General features: G+C 44.8%; 12 non-coding genes across 12 annotated transcripts; all 12 read left to right on the forward strand.

Annotated features, from left to right (window-relative positions):
• Window positions 1–1,707: 1,707 nt before the first annotated feature.
• On the forward strand, window positions 1,708–1,779 carry trnaq-uug (transfer RNA glutamine (anticodon UUG)). Its single transcript has one exon. It is a non-coding gene; the product is annotated as a tRNA-Gln (tRNA).
• Window positions 1,780–2,712: 933 nt separating this feature from the next.
• Window positions 2,713–2,784, forward strand: trnaq-uug (transfer RNA glutamine (anticodon UUG)). The gene has a single exon. It is a non-coding gene; the product is annotated as a tRNA-Gln (tRNA).
• A 2,094-nt stretch (window positions 2,785–4,878) lies between these two features.
• On the forward strand, window positions 4,879–4,950 carry trnaq-uug (transfer RNA glutamine (anticodon UUG)). The gene has a single exon. It is a non-coding gene; the product is annotated as a tRNA-Gln (tRNA).
• Window positions 4,951–5,747: 797 nt separating this feature from the next.
• On the forward strand, window positions 5,748–5,832 carry trnay-gua (transfer RNA tyrosine (anticodon GUA)). The gene is given in 2 exon segments: window positions 5,748–5,784; window positions 5,797–5,832. It is a non-coding gene; the product is annotated as a tRNA-Tyr (tRNA).
• Window positions 5,833–5,952: 120 nt separating this feature from the next.
• trnaq-uug (transfer RNA glutamine (anticodon UUG)) lies at window positions 5,953–6,024 on the forward strand. The gene has a single exon. It is a non-coding gene; the product is annotated as a tRNA-Gln (tRNA).
• Window positions 6,025–6,453: 429 nt separating this feature from the next.
• On the forward strand, window positions 6,454–6,525 carry trnaq-uug (transfer RNA glutamine (anticodon UUG)). Its single transcript has one exon. It is a non-coding gene; the product is annotated as a tRNA-Gln (tRNA).
• Window positions 6,526–6,954: 429 nt separating this feature from the next.
• On the forward strand, window positions 6,955–7,026 carry trnaq-uug (transfer RNA glutamine (anticodon UUG)). Its single transcript has one exon. It is a non-coding gene; the product is annotated as a tRNA-Gln (tRNA).
• A 432-nt stretch (window positions 7,027–7,458) lies between these two features.
• On the forward strand, window positions 7,459–7,530 carry trnaq-uug (transfer RNA glutamine (anticodon UUG)). Its single transcript has one exon. It is a non-coding gene; the product is annotated as a tRNA-Gln (tRNA).
• Window positions 7,531–8,550: 1,020 nt separating this feature from the next.
• On the forward strand, window positions 8,551–8,622 carry trnaq-uug (transfer RNA glutamine (anticodon UUG)). Its single transcript has one exon. It is a non-coding gene; the product is annotated as a tRNA-Gln (tRNA).
• Window positions 8,623–9,555: 933 nt separating this feature from the next.
• On the forward strand, window positions 9,556–9,627 carry trnaq-uug (transfer RNA glutamine (anticodon UUG)). Its single transcript has one exon. It is a non-coding gene; the product is annotated as a tRNA-Gln (tRNA).
• An 8,159-nt stretch (window positions 9,628–17,786) lies between these two features.
• Window positions 17,787–17,858, forward strand: trnaq-uug (transfer RNA glutamine (anticodon UUG)). Its single transcript has one exon. It is a non-coding gene; the product is annotated as a tRNA-Gln (tRNA).
• A 523-nt stretch (window positions 17,859–18,381) lies between these two features.
• trnaq-uug (transfer RNA glutamine (anticodon UUG)) lies at window positions 18,382–18,453 on the forward strand. The gene has a single exon. It is a non-coding gene; the product is annotated as a tRNA-Gln (tRNA).
• Window positions 18,454–26,568: the final 8,115 nt, after the last annotated feature.

A 26,568-nucleotide genomic window follows, 5' to 3' on the forward strand; every position in this document is an offset into this window, starting at 1 on the left:
CCTTGCTTATGAAACATTTTGATTACATGTCTTGTAGTTACCATTGGTTCCATGGTGTAATGGTTAGCACTCTGGAATTTGAATCCTATGAGCCGAGTTCAAGTCTCGGTGGAACCTCTAGATTTAGAAGAACTGGTACTTCCGGTCATTTTTACTTCGGTCTTTTGACTCTTGCATCATTAAGTAGTCTTCCAACCATTTGTTATAATATCTTGCTGTTTTATAACCACAACCCTGGTAGCAGAGTGGCGCAGCGGAAGCGTGCCGGGGCCTTAACCCAGAGGTTGATGGATCGAAACCATCCTCTGCTAGCATTTCTATTGCCTCACATTCTGTAGGATAACAAGCTTTACATTTATATACATATTGTTGAAAATGGTTATACACTATGTTATTTTCTATTTAATTGACCTTCAATAGCTCAATTGGCAGAGGGGAGGACTGTAGAGCATTAAAGCCATCCTTAGGTCCCTGGTTCAAATCCTGCTTGAAGGAAAAGCTTTGGGATATTTTAAAAACTCTTGGATCAATGGGGAACGGTTTAACAACCGTTTCCCTATCTTCTCCTTTGCTTTAGTTTCCTTGATTATGAAACATCTTGATTACGCGTCAACTTGGTTCCATTGTGTAATGGTTAGCACTCTGGACTTTGTATACAGTGATCCGAGTTCAACTCTCGGTGGAACCTCTTGATTTAGAAGAACTGGTACTTCCGGTTGTTTTTACTTAGTAGGTCTGGTGACTCTTGCATAATTAAGTAGTCTCCCAACATTTGTTAAAACATCTTGCTGTTTTATAACCACAGCCCTGGTAGCAGAGTGGCGCAGCAGAAGCGTGCTGGGCCCATAACCCAGAGGTCGATGGATCAAAACCATCCTCTGCTAGCATTTCTATAGCTCAGTTGGTAGAACGGAGGACTGTAGAGGATTAAAGCCATCCTTATGTTAGCTTGTTCAAATCTAGCTCGAAGGAAAAGGTTTTTCTTAAGGTTGAAGAGATAAACCTTTGGGATATTTCAGAGACTCTTGGATCAATGGCTAAACCTGTTCCCTATCCTCTCCTTTGCTTTAGTGTCCTTGCTTATGAAACATTTTGATTACATGTCTTGTAGTTACCATTGGTTCCATGGTGTAATGGTTAGTACTCTTGACTTTGAATCCAGTGATCGGAGTTCAAGTCTTGGTGGAACCTCTAGATTTAGAAGAACTGGTACTTCCGGTCATTTTTACTTCGGTCTATTGACTCTTGCATCAGTAAGTAGTCTTCCAACCATTTGTTATAACATCTTGCTGTTTTATAACCACAACCCTAGTAGCAGAGTGGCGCAGCGGAAGCGTGCTGGGCCCATAACCCAGAGGTCGATGGATCGAAACCATCCTCTGCTAGCATTTCTATTGCCTCACATTCTGTAGGATAACAAGCCTTACATCTATATACATATTGTGGAAAATCGTTATACACTATGTTGTTTTCTAGTTCATTTACATTTGATAGCTCAGTTGGTAGAGGGGAGGACTATAGAGCATTTAAGCCATCCTTAGGTCCCTGGTTCAAATCCGGCTTGAAGGAAAATATTTTTCGTAAGGTTGAAGAGATACACCTTTGGGATATTTTAAAAACTCTTGGATCAATGGTTAAACCTATTCCTTATACTCTCCTTTGCTTTAGTGTCCTTGTTTATGAAACATCTTGATTACGCGTCAACTTGGTTCCATTGTGTAATGGTTAGCACTCTGGACTTTGAATCCAGTGATCCGAGTTCAATTCTCGGTGGAACCTCTTGATTTAGAAGAACTGGTACTTCCGGTTGTTTTTACTTAGTAGGTCTATTGACTCTTGCATCATTAAGTAGTGTTCCAACCTTTTGTTAAAAAATCTTGCTGTTTTATAACCACAAACCTAGTAGCAGAGTGGCGCAGCGGAAGCGTGCTGGGCCCATAACCCAGAGGTCGATGGATCGAAACCATCCTCTGCTAGCATTTCTATAGCTCAGTTGGTTGAATGGAGGACTGTAGAGGATTAAAGCCATCCTTATGTTAGCTTGTTCAAATCTAGCTCAAAGAAAAAGGTTTTTCTTAAGGTTGAAGAGATAAACCTTTGGGATATTTCAGAGACTCTTGGATCAATGGCTAAACCTGTTCCCTATCCTCTCCTTTGCTTTAGTGTCCTTGCTTATGAAACATTTTGATTACATGTCTTGTAGTTACCATTGGTTCCATGGTGTAGTGGTTAGTACTCTTGAGTTTGAATCCAGTGATCCGAGTTCAAGTCTTGGTGGAACCTCTAGATTTAGAAGAACTGGTACTTCCGGTCATTTTTACTTCGGTCTATTGACTCTTGCATCATTAAGTATTCTTCCAACCATTTATTTTAACATCTTGCTGTTTTATAACCACAACCCTGGTAGCAGAGTGGCGCAGCGGAAGCGTGCTGGGCCCATAACCCAGAGGTCGATGGATCGAAACCATCCTCTGCTAGCATTTCTATAGCTCAGTTGGTAGAACGGAGGACTGTAGAGGATTAAAGCCATCCTTAGGTTAGCTCGTTCAAATCCAACTCGAAGGAAAAACATTTTCTTAAGGTTGAAGAGATAAACCTTTGGGATATTTCAGAGACTCTTGGAGCAATGGCTAAACCTGTTCCCTATCCTCTCCTTTGCTTTAATGTCCATGCTTATGAAACATTTTGATTACATGTCTTGTAGTTACCATTGGTTCCATGGTGTAATGGTTAGCACTCTGGACTTTGAATCCAGTGATCCGAGTTCAAGTCTCGGTGGAACCTCTTGATTTAGAAGAACTGGTACTTCCGGTTGTTTTTACTTAGTAGGTCTATTGACTCTTGCATCATTAAGTAGTCTTCCAACCATTTGTTATAACATCTTGCTGTTTTATAACCAGAACCCTTGTAGCAGAGTAGCGCAGCGGAGGCGTGCTGGGCCCATAACCCAGAGGTCGATGGTTCGAAACCATCCTCTGCTAGCATTTCTAAAGCGCAGTTGGTAGAACAGAGGACTGTAGAGGATAAAAGCCATCCTTAGGTTAGCTCATTCAAATCTAGCTTGAAGGAAAAGGTTTTTCTTAAGGTTGAAGAGATAAACCTTTGAGATATTTCAGAGACTCTTGGATCAATGGCTAAACCTGTTCCCTATCCTCTCCTTTGCTTTAGTGTCCTTGCTTATGAAACATTTTGATTACATGTCTTGTAGTTACCATTGGTTCCATGGTGTAATGGTTAGCACTCTGGAATTTGAATCCTATGAGCCGAGTTCAAGTCTCGGTGGAACCTCTAGATTTAGAAGAACTGGTACTTCCGGTCATTTTTACTTCGGTCTTTTGACTCTTGCATCATTAAGTAGTCTTCCAACCATTTGTTATAATATCTTGCTGTTTTATAACCACAACCCTGGTAGCAGAGTGGCGCAGCGGAAGCGTGCCGGGGCCTTAACCCAGAGGTTGATGGATCGAAACCATCCTCTGCTAGCATTTCTATTGCCTCACATTCTGTAGGATAACAAGCTTTACATTTATATACATATTGTTGAAAATGGTTATACAATATGTTATTTTCTATTTAATTGACCTTCAATAGCTCAATTGGCAGAGGGGAGGACTGTAGAGCATTAAAGCCATCCTTAGGTCCCTGGTTCAAATCCTGCTTGAAGGAAAAGCTTTGGGATATTTTAAAAACTCTTGGATCAATGGGGAACGGTTTAACAACAGTTTCCCCATCTTCTCCTTTGCTTTAGTTTCCTTGATTATGAAACATCTTGATTACGCGTCAACTTGGTTCCATTGTGTAATGGTTAGCACTCTGGACTTTGTATACAGTGATCCGAGTTCAACTCTCGGTGGAACCTCTTGATTTAGAAGAACTGGTACTTCCGGTTGTTTTTACTTAGTAGGTCTGGTGACTCTTGCATAATTAAGTAGTCTCCCAACATTTGTTAAAACATCTTGCTGTTTTATAACCACAGCCCTGGTAGCAGAGTGGCGCAGCAGAAGCGTGCTGGGCCCATAACCCAGAGGTCGATGGATCAAAACCATCCTCTGCTAGCATTTCTATAGCTCAGTTGGTAGAACGGAGGACTGTAGAGGATTAAAGCCATCCTTATGTTAGCTTGTTCAAATCTAGCTCGAAGGAAAAGGTTTTTCTTAAGGTTGAAGAGATAAACCTTTGGGATATTTCAGAGACTCTTGGATCAATGGCTAAACCTGTTCCCTATCCTCTCCTTTGCTTTAGTGTCCTTGCTTATGAAACATTTTGATTACATGTCTTGTAGTTACCATTGGTTCCATGGTGTAATGGTTAGTACTCTTGACTTTGAATCCAGTGATCGGAGTTCAAGTCTTGGTGGAACCTCTAGATTTAGAAGAACTGGTACTTCCGGTCATTTTTACTTCGGTCTATTGACTCTTGCATCAGTAAGTAGTCTTCCAACCATTTGTTATAACATCTTGCTGTTTTATAACCACAACCCTAGTAGCAGAGTGGCGCAGCGGAAGCGTGCTGGGCCCATAACCCAGAGGTCGATGGATCGAAACCATCCTCTGCTAGCATTTCTATTGCCTCACATTCTGTAGGATAACAAGCCTTACATCTATATACATATTGTGGAAAATCGTTATACACTATGTTATTTTCTAGCTCATTTACATTTGATAGCTCAGTTGGTAGAGGGGAGGACTATAGAGCATTTAAGCCATCCTTAGGTCCCTGGTTCAAATCCGGCTTGAAGGAAAAGATTTTTCGTAAGGTTGAAGAGATACACCTTTGGGATATTTTAAAAACTCTTGGATCAATGGTTAAACCTATTCCTTATACTCTCCTTTGCTTTAGTGTCCTTGTTTATGAAACATCTTGATTACGCGTCAACTTGGTTCCATTGTGTAATGGTTAGCACTCTGGACTTTGAATCCAGTGATCCGAGTTCAATTCTCGGTGGAACCTCTTGATTTAGAAGAACTGGTACTTCCGGTTGTTTTTACTTAGTAGGTCTATTGACTCTTGCATCATTAAGTAGTGTTCCAACCTTTTGTTAAAAAATCTTGCTGTTTTATAACCACAAACCTAGTAGCAGAGTGGCGCAGCGGAAGCGTGCTGGGCCCATAACCCAGAGGTCGATGGATCGAAACCATCCTCTGCTAGCATTTCTATAGCTCAGTTGGTTGAATGGAGGACTGTAGAGGATTAAAGCCATCCTTATGTTAGCTTGTTCAAATCTAGCTCGAAGAAAAAGGTTTTTCTTAAGGTTGAAGAGATAAACCTTTGGGATATTTCAGAGACTCTTGGATCAATGGCTAAACCTGTTCCCTATCCTCTCCTTTGCTTTAGTGTCCTTGCTTATGAAACATTTTGATTACATGTCTTGTAGTTACCATTGGTTCCATGGTGTAGTGGTTAGTACTCTTGAGTTTGAATCCAGTGATCCGAGTTCAAGTCTTGGTGGAACCTCTAGATTTAGAAGAACTGGTACTTCCGGTCATTTTTACTTCGGTCTATTGACTCTTGCATCATTAAGTATTCTTCCAACCATTTATTTTAACATCTTGCTGTTTTATAACCACAACCCTAGTAGCAGAGTGGCGCAGCGGAAGCGTGCTGGGCCCATAACCCAGAGGTCGATGGATCGAAACCATCCTCTGCTAGCATTTCTATTGCCTCACATTCTGTAGGATTACAAGCTTTACATTTATATACATATTGTTGAAAATGGTTATACACTATGTTATTTTCTATTTAATTGACCTTCGATAGCTCAATTGGTAGAGGGGAGGACTGTAGAGCATTAAAGCCATCCTTGGGACCCTGGTTCAAATCCGGCTTGAAGGAAAAGCTTTGGGATATTTTAAATACTCTTGGATCAATGGTAAAACCTTTTCCCTATCTTCTCCTTTGCTTTAGTGTCCTTGCTTATGAAACATTTTGATTACATGTCATGAAGTTAACATTGGTTCCATGGTGTAATGGTTAGCACTCTGGACTTTGAGTCCAGTGATCCGAGTTCAAGTCTCGGTGGAACCTCTAGATTTAGAAGAACTGCTACTTCTGGTCATTTTTACTTCGGTCTATTGACTCTTGCATCATTAAGTATTCTTCCAACCATTTGTTATAACATCTTGCTGTTTTATAACCACAACCCTAGTAGCAGAGTGGCGCAGTGGAAGCGTGCTGGGCCCATAACCCAGAGGTCGATGGATCGAAACCATCCTCTGCTAGCATTTCTATAGCTCAGTTGGTAGAATGGAGGACTGTAGAGGATTAAAGCCATCCTTAGGTTAGCTCGTTAAAATCCAGCTCGAAGGAAAAACGTTTTCTTAAGGTTGAAGAGATAAACCTTTGGGATATTTCAGAGACTCTTGGATCAATGGCTAAACCTGTTCCCTATCCTCTCCTTTGCTTTAGTGTCCATGCTTATGAAACATTTTGATTACATGTCTTGTAGTTACCATTGGTTCCATGGTGTAATGGTTAGCACTCTGGACTTTGAATCCAGTGATCTGAGTTCAAGTCTCGGTGGAACCTCTAGATTTAGAAGAACTGGTACTTCCGGTCATTTTTACTTCGGTCTATTGACTCTTGCATCATTAAGTATTCTTCCAACCATTTGTTATAACATCTTGCTGTTTTATAACCACAACCCTAGTAGCAGAGTGGCGCAGCGGAAGCGTGCTGGGCCCATAACCCAGAGGTCGATGGATCGAAACCATCCTCTGCTAGCATTTCTATAGCTCAGTTGGTAGAACGGAGGACTGTAGAGGATTAAAGCCATCCTTAGGTTAGCTCGTTCAAATCCAACTCGAAGGAAAAACATTTTCTTAAGGTTGAAGAGATAAACCTTTGGGATATTTCAGAGACTCTTGGAGCAATGGCTAAACCTGTTCCCTATCCTCTCCTTTGCTTTAATGTCCATGCTTATGAAACATTTTGATTACATGTCTTGTAGTTACCATTGGTTCCATGGTGTAATGGTTAGCACTCTGGACTTTGAATCCAGTGATCCGAGTTCAAGTCTCGGTGGAACCTCTTGATTTAGAAGAACTGGTACTTCCGGTTGTTTTTACTTAGTAGGTCTATTGACTCTTGCATCATTAAGTAGTCTTCCAACCATTTGTTATAACATCTTGCTGTTTTATAACCAGAACCCTTGTAGCAGAGTAGCGCAGCGGAGGCGTGCTGGGCCCATAACCCAGAGGTCGATGGATCGAAACCATCCTCTGCTAGCATTTCTATAGCTCAGTTGGTAGAACGGAGGACTGTAGAGGATTAAAGCCATCCTTAGGTTAGCTCGTTCAAATCCAACTCGAAGGAAAAACATTTTCTTAAGGTTGAAGAGATAAACCTTTGGGATATTTCAGAGACTCTTGGAGCAATGGCTAAACCTGTTCCCTATCCTCTCCTTTGCTTTAATGTCCATGCTTATGAAACATTTTGATTACATGTCTTGTAGTTACCATTGGTTCCATGGTGTAATGGTTAGCACTCTGGACTTTGAATCCAGTGATCCGAGTTCAAGTCTCGGTGGAACCTCTTGATTTAGAAGAACTGGTACTTCCGGTTGTTTTTACTTAGTAGGTCTATTGACTCTTGCATCATTAAGTAGTCTTCCAACCATTTGTTATAACATCTTGCTGTTTTATAACCAGAACCCTTGTAGCAGAGTAGCGCAGCGGAGGCGTGCTGGGCCCATAACCCAGAGGTCTATGGATCGAAACCATCCTCTGCTAGCATTTCTAAAGCGCAGTTGGTAGAACAGAGGACTGTAGAGGATAAAAGCCATCCTTAGGTTAGCTCATTCAAATCTAGCTCGAAGGAAAAGGTTTTTCTTAAGGTTGAAGAGATAAACCTTTGAGATATTTCAGAGACTCTTGGATCAATGGCTAAACCTGTTCCCTATCCTCTCCTTTGCTTTAGTGTCCTTGCTTATGAAACATTTTGATTACATGTCTTGTAGTTACCATTGGTTCCATGGTGTAATGGTTAGCACTCTGGAATTTGAATCCTATGAGCCGAGTTCAAGTCTCGGTGGAACCTCTAGATTTAGAAGAACTGGTACTTCCGGTCATTTTTACTTCGGTCTATTGACTCTTGCATCAGTAAGTAGTCTTCCAACCATTTGTTATAACATCTTGCTGTTTTATAACCACAACCCTAGTAGCAGAGTGGCGCAGCGGAAGCGTGCTGGGCCCATAACCCAGAGGTCGATGGATCGAAACCATCCTCTGCTAGCATTTCTATTGCCTCACATTCTGTAGGATAACAAGCCTTACATCTATATACATATTGTGGAAAATCGTTATACACTATGTTATTTTCTAGTTCATTTACATTTGATAGCTCAGTTGGTAGAGGGGAGGACTATAGAGCATTTAAGCCATCCTTAGGTCCCTGGTTCAAATCCGGCTTGAAGGAAAAGATTTTTCGTAAGGTTGAAGAGATACACCTTTGGGATATTTTAAAAACTCTTGGATCAATGGTTAAACCTATTCCTTATACTCTCCTTTGCTTTAGTGTCCTTGTTTATGAAACATCTTGATTACGCGTCAACTTGGTTCCATTGTGTAATGGTTAGCACTCTGGACTTTGAATCCAGTGATCCGAGTTCAATTCTCGGTGGAACCTCTTGATTTAGAAGAACTGGTACTTCCGGTTGTTTTTACTTAGTAGGTCTATTGACTCTTGCATCATTAAGTAGTGTTCCAACCTTTTGTTAAAAAATCTTGCTGTTTTATAACCACAAACCTAGTAGCAGAGTGGCGCAGCGGAAGCGTGCTGGGCCCATAACCCAGAGGTCGATGGATCGAAACCATCCTCTGCTAGCATTTCTATAGCTCAGTTGGTTGAATGGAGGACTGTAGAGGATTAAAGCCATCCTTATGTTAGCTTGTTCAAATCTAGCTCGAAGAAAAAGGTTTTTCTTAAGGTTGAAGAGATAAACCTTTGGGATATTTCAGAGACTCTTGGATCAATGGCTAAACCTGTTCCCTATCCTCTCCTTTGCTTTAGTGTCCTTGCTTATGAAACATTTTGATTACATGTCTTGTAGTTACCATTGGTTTCATGGTGTAGTGGTTAGTACTCTTGAGTTTGAATCCAGTGATCCGAGTTCAAGTCTTGGTGGAACCTCTAGATTTAGAAGAACTGGTACTTCCGGTCATTTTTACTTCGGTCTATTGACTCTTGCATCATTAAGTATTCTTCCAACCATTTATTTTAACATCTTGCTGTTTTATAACCACAACCCTAGTAGCAGAGTGGCGCAGCGGAAGCGTGCTGGGCCCATAACCCAGAGGTCGATGGATCGAAACCATCCTCTGCTAGCATTTCTATAGCTCAGTTGGTTGAATGGAGGACTGTAGAGGATTAAAGCCATCCTTATGTTAGCTTGTTCAAATCTAGCTCGAAGGAAAAGGTTTTTCTTAAGGTTGAAGAGATAAACCTTTGGGATATTTCAGAGACTCTTGGATCAATGGCTAAACCTGTTCCCTATCCTCTCCTTTGCTTTAGTGTCCTTGCTTATGAAACATTTTGATTACATGTCTTGTAGTTACCATTGGTTCCATGGTGTAATGGTTAGTACTCTTGACTTTGAATCCAGTGATCCGAGTTCAAGTCTCGGTGGAACCTCTAGATTTAGAAGAACTGGTACTTCCGGTCATTTTTACTTCGGTCTATTGACTCTTGCATCATTAAGTATTCTTCCAACCATTTATTTTAACATCTTGCTGTTTTATAACCACAACCCTAGTAGCAGAGTGGCGCAGCGGAAGCGTGCTGGGCCCATAACCCAGAGGTCGATGGATCGAAACCATCCTCTGCTAGCATTTGTATTGCCTCACATTCTGTAGGATTACAAGCTTTACATTTATATACATATTGTTGAAAATGGTTATACACTATGTTATTTTCTATTTAATTGACCTTCATTAGCTCAATTGGTAGAGGGGAGGACTGTAGAGCATTAAAGCCATCCTTAGGACCCTGGTTCAAATCCGGCTTGAAGGAAAAGCTTTGGGATATTTTAAATACTCTTGGATCAATGGTAAAACCTGTTTCCTATCCTCTCCTTTGCTTTAGTGTCCTTGCTTATGAAACATTTTGATTACATGTCTTGTAGTTACCATTGGTTCCATGGTGTAATGGTTAGCACTCTGGAATTTGAATCCTATGATCCGAGTTCAAGTCTCGGTGGAACCTCTAGATTTAGAAGAACTGGTACTTCCGGTCATTTTTACTTCGGTCTATTGACTCTTGCATCATTAAGTAGTCTTCCAACCATTTGTTATAATATCTTGCTGTTTTATAACCACAACCCTGGTAGCAGAGTGGCGCAGCGGAAGCGTGCCGGGGCCTTAACCCAGAGGCTGATGGATCGAAACCATCCTCTGCTAGCATTTCTATTGCCTCACATTCTGTAGGATAACAAGCTTTACATTTATATACATATTGTTGAAAATGGTTATACACTATGTTATTTTCTATTTAATTGACCTTCGATAGCTCAATTGGTAGAGGGGAGGACTGTAGAGCATTAAAGCCATCCTTAGGTCCCTGGTTCAAATCCTGCTTGAAGGAAAAGCTTTGGGATATTTTAAAAACTCTTGGATCAATGGGGAACGGTTTAACAACCGTTTCCCTATCTTCTCCTTTGCTTTAGTTTCCTTGATTATGAAACATCTTGATTACGCGTCAACTTGGTTCCATTGTGTAATGGTTAGCACTCTGGACTTTGTATACAGTGATCCGAGTTCAACTCTCGTTGGAACCTCTTGATTTAGAAGAACTGGTACTTCCGGTTGTTTTTACTTAGTAGGTCTGGTGACTCTTGCATAATTAAGTAGGCTTCCAACATTTGTTAAAACATCTTGCTGTTTTATAACCACAGCCCTAGTAGCAGAGTGGAGCAGCGGAAGCGTGCTGGGCCCATAACCCAGAGGTCGATGGATCGAAACCATCCTCTGCTAGCATTTCTATTGCCTCACATTTTGTAGGATAACAAGCTTTACATTTATATACATATTGTTGAAAATGGTTATGCACTATGTTATTTTCTATTTAATTGACCTTCGATAGCTCAATTGGTAAAGGGAAGGACTGTAGAGCATTAAAGCCATCCTTAGGTCCCTGGTTCAAATCCTGCTTGAAGGAAAAGCTTTGGGATATTTTAAAAACTCTTGGATCAATGGTAAAACCTTTTCCCGATCTACTCCTTTGCTTTAGTGTCCTTGATTATGAAACATCTTGATTACACGTCAACTTGGTTCCATTGTGTAATGGTTAGCACTCTGGACTTTGAATACAGTGATCCGAGTTCAACTCTCGGTGGAACCTCTAGATTTAGAAGAACTGGTGCTTCCGGTTGTTTTTACTTAGTAGGTCTATTGACTCTTGCATCATTAAGTAGTCTTCCAACCATTTGTTATAACATCTTGCTGTTTTATAACCCCTGAGTTATCTATCATAACCTCAGGTTCTACGAGTTGGTGCGAAGCCCTCTAACGGCTTCGCTATTGGTTTACCCCGAGGCACCGCCTCGTCTCTGAGAAAGCTTAATGAACTCGCCACCCAGCAGGGGGCAGTCCACTTCCTATAAAGGCGGGAAGCACCCGCCGCACTTTCTCCAACTGAAAACTCAGCGAGAAGGGCGGCCGCTGGGCGACGAGGTTAGAGGGCTTCGCACCAACTCGTAGAACCTGAGGTTATGATAGATAACTCAGGGGTTCTACGTCATTGGTGCTCCGCCCTCTAACGGCTTCGCTATTGGTTTACCCAAAAGGCGAAGCCTGACGGGATAAATGTAACCCCAGCTGGACGCCGCTCCTGGAGCAGCATCGCTAGGGCCCCGCCGGCCCAGGGTCCAAAAACCACTTGAGCCGTGGGCCCTGAGGGGGGCACAGCAGCGCTCAAAACAGTATGAGCTACTGATCCCGCCGTTACGTCGAGGAGATAGGCCTTAGCAAAGGTAGACGTGGACGCCCAAGAGGCAGCTGAGCAGATATCCTCTGCTGCCACACCCCGCAAATAGCCACTGAGGCTGCCACGCCACGGGTGGAATGTGCCCTCAGACCGCTAGGAGCGGATCCACCCGCTGCGCGGTAGGCCCGGATAATGGCCGAACTCACCCAATGAGAGAACCTCTGGGGGGAGACCGCCTCTCCCCGCCGGCATCTACCGTGGCAGACAAAGAGGGCATCAGAGCGCCTAAACTCGGCCACCCGCCGCAAGTAACAGGCCAACGCCCTCACTGGACACAACAGGTGGAGACGTTCCTGACCCGGGTCGGGGTGGGGCGGCGGGTGAAAGGCCCGCAGCGTGAAGGTCGTCGCCCGGAACAAGGAACTCAGAATCTTCGGGCGGAACGCTGGGTTAGGACGCAAAGACACCGAAGACTCCTCGACGCCAAAGGAAAGACACTCAGGGCTAATGGAGAGGGCACAAAGCTCACTTGCTCTCTTCGTGGTTGTTAGTGCCAGATGGAGCGATACCTTGAAAGACAAGATATCCAGTGGGACTTGGTCAAGAGGCTCGAAGGTCGGGCCTGTGAGAGAGTCCAGTACCAACTGGAGATCCCACTGAGGGCTGGAAGGCCTTGCAGGAGGTCGAAGCCTGCAGGCACCCCGCAGGAAACGCGCCACCAAGGGGTGGGCGCGAACCGAAGCACCCTCAAAACCGACATGCCTCGTCGCTATGGCTGATGCGAACACTCACACAGTGTCGCCACATTCCGCCCGTTATCCAGCAAATGTTGCAGGAAAGACAGGATAGCGGAGACCAAACAAGAGCTGGGGTCCAAGGACCTGTCTGAACACCAGCGGGAGAAAATCCCCCACTTTGAGGCATAAAGCCTGCGTGTTGACGGGGCCCGGGCGTTCTCCAGCGTGTGGAGAACGTCCGGGTCCAAAGTCCCTATCAGCTCGTCCCGTGCAGGAGCCACACCTTGAGAGGCCGGCCCAGCACCGGGGGCGCTGTCAGAGTCCCCCCCGCCTGACACAGGGCAGCGGGGCCCCAAGGAATGGCCCACGGGGCCCCGACCGCCATGCGCACCAGCTCTGGGAACCAGAGCGCCCCCGGGGAGTCTGGTGCTACTAGAATTAACCTCAGCCCCCCCCCCGCCTCGTCCTCCAAATCAAGGGGAGAAGGAGCCGCGGAGGAGGGAAGGCGAACAGCAGACCGACCGGCCACCTCGAATGGGCTAAAGCGTCCCCGCCTAGTGGGGGGCAATCCGAAGCCCTGAGGGAGAACCAAAGAGGGCATTTGAAGTTCTCCTTGCTGGCGAAGAGGTCTGCAACCGGGTGACCGAATCGAGACCAGATCTCGCTTGCCACTGCCTCGGACAGACCCCATTCGTCCTGGACGGCCCCCCTCGACAGTCTGTCCGCTACTGCATTCAGCTCGCCCGGTACGTGCTGGGCTCTGAGCGAAAGCAGGTGACAGTCCGCCCACAGCCAAATCTTCTTTGTCACACTCAGAAGGGCTGGGGATCTGACTCCACCTTGGCGATTTACGTACGCCACGGCGGTGGAGCTGTCTGATAGTACTAGGACGTTGGACCGTGACAGTTGGGGAGAGAGGTGAAGCAGGACATTGTGAATCGCCTTCAGCTCTAGCCAGTTTATGTGTCTGAGCACCGGACTGCTCCAGACCCCACTGGCGTAGGCCTGACCCGAGGTGCCTCCCCAACCTGTCAGAGAAGCGTCTGTAAACACTTGAGTGTAACGAAGGACGCAACCCAATGGAACTCTCCGCCTGAGGTTGGCGTGAGATTTCCAAAACTGGATGTCCTGCAAAACCCGAGCGGGAAGGCGCACTTTCCGACCTCTTTCCCGCTTGAGGTCTAGCTTGAGACGACCAAACCATCTCTGAAGCTCCCTCATGTGCAGCAAGCCCAGCCGAACAACCGTGTGGGCTGCCGCCATGAGCCCCAGGAGGGACATAACAGTGCCTGCTGTTGTCACGTGACACCGAGCTTCCAGCAACTGTGTTGTCAGTCGGAGAATGGGCTGGATACGCACGTCCGGGAGGCGCGCGTATCCTTCCTCCGAGTTCAACAGTACCCCCAGGTAAACTAACTGTTGAACTGGAGTCAGAGCGCTCTTGCTGAGGTTCACTGTGAACCCCAGGGTGGCAATATGGCTCAACACCTTCTGTGTGTGAGCGTAACTTTCTGCCTCTGACCTGGCAAGGATCAACCAGTCGTCCAGATAGGTCAAGATCCTTACCCCACTCACTCTCAATGGCTCCACTGCCGCTTCCACACACTTGGTGAAGGTCCTGGGTGCCAGAGAGTAGCCGAATGGGAGTCGAGTGTATTGAAACACCCCACCCTCGAGGGCGAAACGCAAGTACTTTCGATGTCTCTTGACTATCGGTATGTGAAAGTACGCGTCGGTCAGGTCGATAGATGTCATCCAATCTCCTGGACTTACACCTGAAAGCAGTTTCTTGACCGTCAACATGCGAAACGGGCGGGTAGCTATGAACTTGTTCAAATAGCTGAGGTCCAGAATGGGCCTCCAACCCCCGGTCTTCTTCGCCACGAGGAAGTACCGGGAGTAAAACCCTGTCATCATCTCGGCTGCAGGGACCAGTTCTACGACCTCCTTCTGCAGCAGAGTAGACACCTTGTTTCTCAAACAGGATTATTTCTCCTGCTCCGCCATACGCGTCCAGAGAATCCCTGAAAAACGCGGGGGTTGACGGGCAAATTGTAGGGCATAGCCCCGCCTGATTACTCCCCCCAGCCAAGTGGGTCTTAGAAGTAAAACCAGGCGACTCCAAGCCGAATAATGTTCTGTCAGAACCGCAGCCCTGGCGAACCTTGGGTAGTCCTCCGGCCCGCCCCCCAAGGGAAAAACACCAGGTTGGGTCAGTTCCATGGCGTTTCTCCGCCGCCAAACGTGACGTCCTCCACGGTGCCAGTGCTTGTAGACAGCGCTGTGGGGGAAGGAACAACCTCCGGTCAACATAGACATGTCCGGACTAGTTCCACTCACCTCATCAGCTGTCACGCTCTGTCGGGCACGAGCGCTGGTCGACGCGGAAGTAAACACAGCTGACTCAGCCGGTCTCGCGGACCTCTGCTCGTCTGTAAACAAAACACATGTGGTTGGAGTCTGCCCCTCATTCGTGTGGACAGACTCCGTTATTGCAGTCTCGGCATGACCCGGGCGAAGGGGTTTAAAACCTCCTTCGGACTGTGTTATGAGAGGAAAATCACGCCGTCTATGAACGGCGGAGCATGTTAGCTTAGCATTAGCGGCGAAAGTTTCTAATGACGCCTGTGAATACGTCACACTCACAGGCGGAAACACATGCACGCTACCAACATCTCTCTCAGAACGAACCACAGAAACGTCATACGTTCTCTTAGTTTTATTTACATAGAGCCCTTTGAAAGAGTAGGGGGGAGGAGGGCTCCCCGAGACGAAGCCTCGACGCCTCTGCGTCCTCGCCGCCGCGGGTCCCTCAGTCTCCGCTGGCTCCGCTGCGGCTGCTGGCTCCCCGGCTCCGGCTGCGGAACCCGGCGACGCTCGGTCGTCGCCCGCCGCGGCTGTTGCCGTTGCTGCTGGTGCTGCTGGGGCGGCTGGCTCTGGTGACGCTTTCCCCCCGCACCAGCTGATGGGGCCGACGAACGGGCTCTCCGTCTCCGAGCGCCGGACCCCCGTCGCGCCTCGTCCTCACGTCCATGCAGGTGATGGCGGAGCTGCGCTGACTCCTGCTGCGCTGCCTCCTGCCGGGCCACGACGTTCGGGAGCTCCGGACCGAACAGGGAGTCCTCCGTTTTCGGTCCGTCCAGGAGGAGCCTCCGGTCTCTCTCCGGCAGCGCTGTGGCCAGGTCTTGCCACAGGTGCCGGTGGCCCAGCTGTCCAGCGTCGCGTAGTCCCCCTCCCAGGATCGCGTACGCCTGCGACATCCGGAGGAGCGCAGCCACCGAGTCCTTGACTTCCTCCAACTCCGAAGGTCCAAGGTCGTCTCGGTCCACGGTGAGCCTGTCGAGCGCACCGCACAGGAGAGCCATGTTGTTTGGGAGGGAGACCACCTGCGTCCCCCCCCTGTAGGATCTGTTAAACAACATTGCCGTCAACCTGTCTTCAGCTCTAGGCAGAGCTACAGGGCGGCCTGGCCACAGTCGAGCTCCCGGGTCGAGGGCGGCACGTACCGTATCCGAGGGCTCCGGGACACCGCGCCGCCAGTCCACCCCGTCCACACAGCAATAGGGTCCGTAGGATCCTACGGGAGGCCCTGAAGCCATGGGAGAGGCAGACCCTCGCCGCGCGTAGCCCCAGATCTCGTCCAGTTTAGGACAGATAACCCCCGGAACCGTAGGCCTGCGCGCTTCGTTCCGCCCGACCTTCACTACGCATGTAAACGGTGGTGGCGCGAGTGGAGGTGCGGGGGGGGAGCTCGACCTCCATGCGGTTCGCCGCGGCGGTGAATATGCGCGGCAGGACGTCAAGCATAACACCGCCGGTCGTCCTCCTCATCGTAGTCGGCCCACGACCTGGCTGGAGGACGCGGCGTGCGCCGATGGGCCTCGTATGCTCCCCGTCTCCTACGGACCTCCTCGGGAAGCATACGGCAGGCCCCACAATCCGCAAACGCGTGATCTGGGCCTAGGCAGACGAAGCAGAGAGCGTGTGTCCCCCCTCCCCAGGGGGGTGTCACACGTTAGGCACAAAGACACATCTACGTCCACGTTCATGCTCACGTCCGCCATGCTGTATCCAGGAGCTTTCTCGCGGAGTTGAAAATGGAGAAAGTGCGGCGGGTGCTTCCCGCCTTTATAGGAAGTGGACTGCCCCCTGCTGGGTGGCGAGTTCATTAAACTTTCTCAGAGACGAGGCGGTGCCTCGGGGTAAACCAATAGCGAAGCCGTTAGAGGGCGGAGCACCAATGACGTAGAACCACAACCCTTGTAGCAGAGTGGCGCAGCGGAGGCGTGCTGGGCCCATAACCCAGAGGTCGATGGATCGAAACCGTCCTCTGCTAGCATTTCTATTGCCTCACATTCTGTAGGATTACAAGCTTTACATTTATATACATATTGTTGAAAATGGTTATACACTATGTTATTTTCTATTTAATTGACCTTCGATAGCTCAATTGGTAGAGGGGAGGACTGTAGAGCATTAAAGCCATCCTTAGGACCCTGGTTCAAATCCTGCTTGAAGGAAAAGCTTTGGGATATTTTAAAAACTCTTGGATCAATGGTTAAACCTGTTCCCTATACTCTCCTTTGCTTTAGTGTCCTTGATTATGAAACATCTTGATTACACGTCAACTTGGTTTCATTGTGTAATGGTTAGCACTCTGGACTTTGAATACAGTGATCCGAGTTCAATTCTCAGTGGAACCTCTTGATTTAGAAGAACTGGTACTTCTGGTTGTTTTTACTTAGTAGGTCTATTGACTCTTGCATCATTAAGTAGTCTTCCAACCTTTTGTTATAACATCTTGCTGTTTTATAACCACAACCCTAGTAGCAGAGTGGTGCAGCTGAAGCGTGTTGGGCCCTGACCAGAGGTCGATGGATCGAAACCATCCTCTTCTAGCATTTCTATAGCTCAGTTGGTAGAACCGAGGACTGTAGAGGAATAAAGCCATCCTTAGGTTAGCTCGTTCAAATCCGGCTCGAAGGAAAAGGTTTTTCTTAAGGTTGAAGAGATAAACCTTTGAGATATTTCAGAGACTCTTGGATCAATGGCTAAACCTGTTCCCTATCCTCTCCTTTGCTTTAGTGTCCTTGCTTATGAAACATTTTGATTACATGTCATGTAGTTACCATTGGTTCCATGGTGTAATGGTTAGCACTCTGGACTTTGAATCCAGTGATCCGAGTTCAAGTCTTGGTGGAACCTCTAGATTTAGAAGAACTGGTACTTCCAGTCATTTTTACTTCGGTCTATTGACTCTTGCATCATGAAGTAGTCTTCCAACATTTTGTTATAACATCTTGCTGTTTTATACCCACAACCCTAGTAGCAGAGTGGCGCAGCGGAAGTGTGCTGGGCCCATAACCCAGAGGTTGATGGATCGAAACCATCCTCTGCTAGCATTTCTATTGCCTCACATTCTGTAGGATAACAAGCCTTACATCTATATACATATTGTGGAAAATGGTTATACACTGTTATTTTCTAGTCCATTTACATTTGATAGCTCAGTTGGTAGAGGGGAGGACTGTAGAGCATTTAAGCCATCCTTAGGTCCCTGGTTCAAATCCGGCTTGAAGGAAAATATTTTTCTTAAGGTTGAAGAGATACACCTTTGGGATATTTTAAAAACTCTTGGATCAACGGTTAAACCTGTTCCCTATCCTCACCTTTGCTTCAGTGTCCTTGCTTATGGAACATCTTGATTACTTGTCATGTAGATTCCATTGGTTCCATGGTGTAATGGTTTCCACTCTGGACTTTGAATCCAGTCATCCGAGTTCAAGTCTCGGTGGAACCTCTTGATTTAGAAGAACTGGTACTTCCGGTTGTTTTTACTTAAAAGGTTTGTTGACTCTTGCATCATTAAGTAGTCTTCCAACCTTTTGTTAAAACATCTTGCTGTTTTATAACCACAACCCTAGTAGCAGAGTGGCGCAGCGGAAGCGTGCTGGGCCCATAACCCAGAGGTCGATGGATGGAAACCATCCTCTGCTAGCATTTCTATTGCCTCACATTTTGTAGGATAACAAGCTTTACATCTATATACATATTATGGAAAATGGTTATACACTATGTTATTTTCAAGGCCATCGACCTTCGATAGCTCAGTTGGTAGAGCAGAGTACTGTAGAGCATTAAAGCCAACCTTAGGTCGCAGTTTCTTATGTTTAGGCAAATGGGTAAAACAGAACCAAAACATCTAACAAAGGTGTTAACCAACAGTAATAGACAGGGACACAAATAATTGGTGTTCTAACAGAGAAGTATGGCTGGCTTTTTAACCCTTTTGCCTCATTTCTGTTATCTGTAAGAAAAACATACCATAACATTTGGAATAGTTTCATGAGGCGGTTCGCTCAGTTGGTTAGAGCGTGGTGCTAATAACGCCAAGGTTATGGATTGATCCCCAGCCTGGATAACTCAGTAGGTACAGCATCAGACTTTTAAACTGACGGTCCAGGGTTCATGTCCCTGTTCAGGTGACCAAGTTTCTTATATTTAGGCAAATGGTTATGACAGAACTAAAACATCTAACAAAGGTGTTGACCCACAGTAATAGACAGGGACACAAACAATTGGTGTCGAAACAGGCCACATTTTGCACTTTCTGCCAATTTGACAATACCAACTTTTTTTTTGGTTTAAGACAACCTGAACTAGGATTGAATCCATTGAGCTGTCTTTTTTATCACACACCATATTCTCCTCCTACCGATCCATTTTCAAATCATTCCCTGTCAAGGCTTCCAGTGTGTTCTTACAGGAAAAGTAAGTAAGTAAGTAAGTAAGTCATTTGGCAGACATCCAAATACCCACACAATTTTGGTAATCTACCAGCCTTTTATTATTACCCATTGATCTCAAAACAGACTGGCAGAGTCCACGATACCACGATTTAGATGGTGGCCCACACAAGGCGTTTATTCACTTCCGACAATTCTCAATCTCCAAGAAAAGATAGCAGATGGGAAGATTTGTAAAAAGATGATAGAACCCTCCCCGTCGGGGAATCGAACCCGGCGCGGCCGCCGCGGATTATTGCGCTAAAAATCCCTGAAGTTTTCCCATTCATTTTCAATGGTAGTGAATTGGTATGAGTTGGTAGTGAGAATCAATACGATTTTCGGCCACAGGGTGCCGATTTGGCGCTATTGGACCCGCGTCTTTTAAATGTGAATAGAGCATCGTTTCCTATTTAGATTTTAGACATTTCAAAGGTTGTTTTTACGCCTCCCTGGCGCTGTTTGTCCATATTCTTTTGTCATTGGAATTAAGACTCCTTTTTGTATTGTAAAATTGTAAATTGTGTCATTTTGAAACGTGTTTTTTTTCGATCCTGTCCGGAGATTTTACCTGGCGTATTTGTGTGTAGAATGAATGAAAAGTCATTTTGTATTTGCGTCATTTCAAAATTTGAACTCACATCACCCCTTTTAACAACAATAAATGGAAAAATGGCAAACCTCTGTGAATAATAATTATGTATTTTTAATGATGAAGGTTTTATGTATCATACGAATTAATTCGGAAACATTTTATTGTAGTTTGTTTTGTTTTATCATGTGTTGAATGTTGTAGTCATTTAAATACTGTGTAAAGACATGTGAACCTTAAACAGGAAGACAATAAAATTGTGAAAACCTCTGTAAATAATAACTATGTATTATTAAAGATGAAGGTTTTATCTATCATATGGATACATTTAGAAATATATAGAAATATAATATATAGATAGATCTATCTATATCTATATCTATATATATCTATATATATATATATAGATATATATATATAAACACACACACTCGTGTATATATAGAACAACAAAGGCCCCTGGACCAGACGGCATCGGTGGCAAAGTACTCAGGACGTGCTCTGACCAGTTAAGTGAAATTGTTGGACTTCTGTTCAACATGAGCTTGACCCTGGGAAGAGTTCCACTACTGTGGAAGACGTCCTGTGTGGTACTGGTGCCGAAGACTCAGCACCCTAAGGATCCCAGCTGCTACAGACCTGTGGCCTTGACATCCCACCTTATGAAGGCTCTGGAGCGGCTGGTCCTTAGTTACCTGAGTCCTCTGGTGCGCTCCTCCATGGATCCGTTGCAGTTTGCCTACCAACCTGACATCGGCGTGGAGGACGCCATCATCTTCCTTCTCCAACGAGCACTTTCTCACCTGGGGTCGCCCGGAAGCACTGTGAGGATCCTTTTCCTGGATCTAAGCAGTGCTTTCAATACCATCAGGTCGAACATCCTGAGGGACAAGCTGGAGCTGTCTGGAGCGGACACTCACCTCACGGACTGGATTGTGGACTACCTCACCAACCGTCCACAGTTCGTGAGGACCCGGGATGGTGTTTCGAAGACTGTACTGTGCAGTGTAGGGGTCCCCCAGGGAACAGTGTTGGCACCGTTCCTCTTTTCACTGTACACTGCAGACTTCCAACACCTGTCTCCCACCAGTCACCTGCAAAAGTTCTCGGACGACTCCGCCATCGTCGGCCTCATTAAGGACGGGGATGATGGGTCGTACCGGGGACTTGTCCAGGACTTTGCTGACTGGTGCCTGGAAAACCACCTCCAGATCAACTCCAACAAAACTAAGGAGTTGATTGTGGATTTCCGGCGGTGTCCCTCCATCTCCCCCTCACCACTGAACATCCAGGGACAGGACATTGAGATTGTCACGTCTTACAAGTTCCTGGGTGTTCACCTCAACAACCGCCTGGACTTGGTGGATAACACTGCTGCTCTTTATAAAAAAGGGCGTAGACTCTACCTGCTCCGGAGGTTGAGGTTGTTTGGTGTCCGGGGGCCACTCCTGAAGTCATTCTATGACTCAGTGGTGGCCTCTGCCATCTTCAACGGTGTGGTCTGCTGGGGGAGCAGCATGACAGCAAAGGATAGGGCTAAACTGGACAGCCTTATTAAGAAGGCCGGTTACGTCCTAGGGCGCCCCCTGGATCCTGTGGAGGAAGTGACTGGGAGGAGGATACGGAGCAAGCTGGGCTCCATGAGGAGGAACTTGTCTCACCCTCTCCAGCACACACTGAGGGCATTGAGGAGCTCCATCAGTGATAGGATGCTCCATCCCCGGTGTGTGAGGGAGAGGTACCGCAGGTCCTTCCTCCCTACTGCCATCAGACTCCACAATAACAACACAGCCAGATAATTATCTAACTGCACCTTTCTTGTTATTTTTGTAAATATGTGTATATAATATAGTGCAGATTTATTTTCTATTCTATTTAGATTCTTTCTTTTCTTTTTAATATTTTATTTCTGGGTGTTTTTATTTTTCTTCTGGTATATTGCTCTTGCTGTTTGTTATAAAGAATTTCCCCTCGCGGGATAATAAAGGGATTCTGATTCTGATTCTGATATAGATCTATATATAGATAGATCTATATATATATATATAAATATATATATATACACACACACACATATATATATATATATATATACACACACACTCGTGTATATATATATATATATATATATAGATCTGTCTGTCAGTCTGTATAAACACACCTTTAAAGGGAAATTGGATGACATTTTAGCGGTTCTTCAAATGTTTACTGTTTTGGATGCTTAGTGTTTCTAGTTAGTCCACCTTGTCTTTGTGTATATGTATGTCTATGCTACTGCCTGTCTTGGCCAGGACACTCTTGTAAAATAGATTTGTATCTCAATTAAATAAAGGTTAAATTAAAAACACATCTACTATTAAACTTTCTCACATCTGTTATGTGTTACTTACATCCTTATTTATATATATATTTTTATATATTTTATCAGTCACTTTAGCATGCTGTGAGTCTTTGGTATGTGTGAAAAAATGTTACATTAATTTACATTTTTCTCTTTGAAGGTAAAATGTCTAAAATCAACTTCTTTCCTGGAAGAGTGGCAGTTACCTTTCGGAAAGGTCCACTTGGATATCTGCGACAGGATCCAACTGATGCGGCCAAAGCCATAAAGAGTAACCCATCTCTACGGGACAAGTCTTTGCCCATTAAAGAAGGACTTGTGAGAGAAAAAGCCCTCTTTGTGGTCCGCCAAAGGGGAGGCGATGCTTCTGACAAGACAGAGGTGTTTGGAGAACATGTGCTGCAGTTTGGCAAGTACAAGGACAAGTCTTTTCGCTGGCTTCTTGAAAATGATGTTGGCTACACGCTCTATCTGATCAACAAGTAAAAGAAGGAGGAGGATGCTGGTGTGTTTGTTGCCAAAGGCCCAAGCAAGGACAATTTACTCTCCTTTATCAGTTATGCCCTCTCCTTTAAAGAAATAAGCTCCCTCCTCGATTATGAATCCAGGATGCCGGGAAAAAGGCCCGAGACAAGAACAGAGGACGACCAGCTTGTTGGCTTTGGTTTACAAGCAAATAAAACCTGGGGCGAGATTTGGGCAAACATAAAAGATGGCTTTGCTTCTTTTATTTTGAAAAAAGCATGTACCCCAGGCACAAAAATGCACAAGTTGCGAAAATACCTTCAAAAGAAACAGGAATCCATCTTAACCCCTGCTGTGGAACCGGCCTCAAATACATCCTCAGGTGTAATCGGTACATAACAGTGAATTCCTTGTACATATAACTTACTGACATTTCTACTGTAGTCGCAACAATGGCATGTCCAGCCCCAGAGGAGATGCAAACAGTTCAAGGGTGAATTATTAAATTAAATGAAGTTGTTTTTTTCTCAGTTACATCGACACTGTCATGATTATTTTTCTCTTTTATTACCTACAGAGGCAACAGAGGCACCAACGAAGAAAACCGTTCCCATTCCCAAGGAGCTGATGTTTCTGTTACCAGAAGGAATTTCCGAAGCTGAAACTTCCACCCCTCTACCAGTTGGGCATGTTATCCATTTCTCACATTAACAAGCATAGCTATCTTTTTAAAGTCATAATCAGAATAGTGTATTTCATTCTTAATAAGTAATGTTGTTATTGTATTTCAGAAAGTTCATCACAAATTGAAACATGTCACTTGATTTACCTGTTGCTCATGCCACACTATTCAGAAACCAGTGCACCAACTCTGGCACACAAGGCCGTTGAACAGACAGCAACCAGCCAAAGCCCTCTGAAAAGTATGTTGGACATATTATCATCACATTTTTTATCATCAAATTTTATGATAACTAATCTGTCGTTATGTTTGTCCAGGTCAGCCATTGCCACCTGTTTGACCACGTCCTCATCCAAAGCCTCTTGGTCAACCCACGACATTGGCCCCTAGACCTGTTCACACCAGCAGAAAGTCTGGATGAAAACATAGTTGGAAGCCCTGGTTCTCTGGCCTGGGTCGACACCTGTCAGCAAAATAGTGTTGATCATTGAAGTGTATTATTAAATTATTAAATTAAATTCTCCAAAATCCTGAAATAAAAAATAATCAATCCTCTTTTAAAAACCTTTCACAATAGGATTCATTTAACTGGAAAGAAAAATATAAAAAGAAAGAAATGTGTGGTTTTATGCTTTTAACATTAAACAGTTGAGCCCCCAGAGACATAAGGCGATGTAAAATATTACTTTTAATACTTAATACTTAACCACGTGATTAATTTAACAAGAAAGAAAAAAAGATGTGTGCATCGGCCGGGAATCGAACCGGGGTCTTTATTGCGCCAACATTATTTAAATATTTCAACAGTTGGCCACCAGGTGTTAAGATGGAGAATTCTGATTGGCTGTTAGTATTTGGCATTCTGATTGGCTGTTTGTCTGTTCCAGGTATCCACGTCTGGCCGCGTGACAGGCGGAGATACTGTCCACTATACTAACGAGGATTGGACTCTATTGTACAGCACAGAAGTGCATCACAAAATACGTCCTGGAATTATTTTCAGATGTGCCAAACCTAGCCTACCTAAGGACTTGCAGTGTAGAGAAAAAAACAGTTTGCTGCTGCCATTAACTGCTTCGGGAGAAAGAATTGCAGACTGTTACATTGAGAAGGTAAGTTGTTAATATTAAGGATTACTATCTAGCCATGTAAATAACATTTTATGTTTATTTTCTTGCATAAAATGTCGTGCATGCAACGCTAGTTATAACACACTACTTTTCAAAATATTTGTCACTACCCACGTTAGCTTTAATGTATGAATGAAACCCGCTTTAAATACATGTCAGTAATTTAACCAGAAAAATATTTCTAACTTTTATAACAAATAATCTATTTTTTGGCTGTGTTTTTGCCCGTCGAAGTAGGGCTTTGTTTCTTGTCTCCCGTTAATAACAATTACACGCAGGGAGAAGTTATCTTACAAGAGTTTAATGATTTAAAGTCGAATAGAATTAAAAATAAAATAAAATATTATGTTTAACATTTCCATGGTAAGAATAGGCATTGTGTTTTCGTTTTTCTACAGTTATTGGGGTGTTTTACAAACATAGTTTATTGTTTTTAAACAGAGTTTATTGTTTTTAAACAGAGTTTTACACGTTTTTAAACAGAGTTTTACACGTTTTACAAAGCATGCAGCCGTAGAAATTATAATATATTATAATTCACTTATTTTTGCTTAATAAAAATGAGAAATTTGGGGATTTAATTTAACTTTATTACTTCCACAACAGATGAGTGCTAGACCAAAGTCCCACAAGCCCATGGGGGATGGTGAATGGATGGCCAGGTTGAAGGCCTTTGCCAATACAGGCGTCTGGCCCTCTAGAGCAGGCAACAGACCAGCTCCACGACAGCGGAAGTGGCATGACCTCTATCAGAAGGTAAAAAATTATGCATTCGTAAATACTTATAAACTGTGAGTAAATAACGCCAAAATATCTCCTCAGATTGAGAAGTGCCCTTTGCAGACCCGTGGACAAACTGTCCTGTTCGGAGGATCCACTGCCTGCTCTTGTGGCTTTCACGCCTCTAAAGTAATCTTTTTATTCATATAACATAAACACATGAGATTACATTGTGAGCTGAACATCAGCATGACGGTCATGTGTCGAATATTAGTTACTCTCAGCATTATGTTATGTTATAACACTATAACATTGCTGTCCTAATGCTACATTATTGCTGTTGTCAATCCAGTCGGGCCTGCAACAACAACATCGGTGTCCCATGCTACCACCTCAACAGCAGTAGCAGCTGGGACATCAAGAGAAGGAACCGGGCCCTCACAGACTGAGGCTTTGGCGACGCCACGGTCATTCTTGAGACCTCCTCCCAGTTTATCGATGGTGAATAATAGTCTTTTTTTATTTCATTGTGCTCTTATCATTATGGTCTTGAAGTCTAATCAAATGTCAAACACCCATTCATAATAATATAGTTACACACCTATAATACATGCATCTGGTTTCTTTATCTCTGCCCACAGTTAGACACAACACTTGTGAAATTTTATGGAGCATCAATCATGATCTAATACATTTTTTTCTTTTTGTAGTTCACAAAGTCTCGCTTTGGAGGGTCCAAGTCAGCTCTACTAAAGCCTAATTTAGTGAGCCGCAGCCCAAGTCCTTCTCCTCCACCATCAGCTTCCTAGCTCTGCTCCACCCAGCCCTGCTCCACGCAGCCCTGCAACTTTCACCCTTGCCCCCCCACCGTCCTCTGAGAGGAAATCATCTGTGGCCTTTGTGAGGCCTCCCACCACCTTAACAGCCACTATCAGGACACAGAGCCCTGGTGAAACTGTTGTTGTGAGTACTGATGCCACTGCAGCTTCAACGTCTGCAGCGTCATCCTCTGCTGCATCTTCCTCTGCATCTATTGTATGTCAAAGTAGAATGTAATACATGAGTCTAAAAATTGTTTTGTATTTATTCTTTCAGGCAGTGGACGATGCTGGAATACCAGGCATGGACAGGGTGGACAGTCTTGCCAAGTATCTGGTTGAGCTTAGGTCACTGTCATCCCTAACCCTGAATAATGAGCAG

This window comes from Callionymus lyra, chromosome 8, assembly GCF_982586985.1.
Source record: "Callionymus lyra chromosome 8, fCalLyr1.hap1.1, whole genome shotgun sequence".
Classification (NCBI taxonomy): domain Eukaryota; kingdom Metazoa; phylum Chordata; class Actinopteri; order Syngnathiformes; family Callionymidae; genus Callionymus; species Callionymus lyra.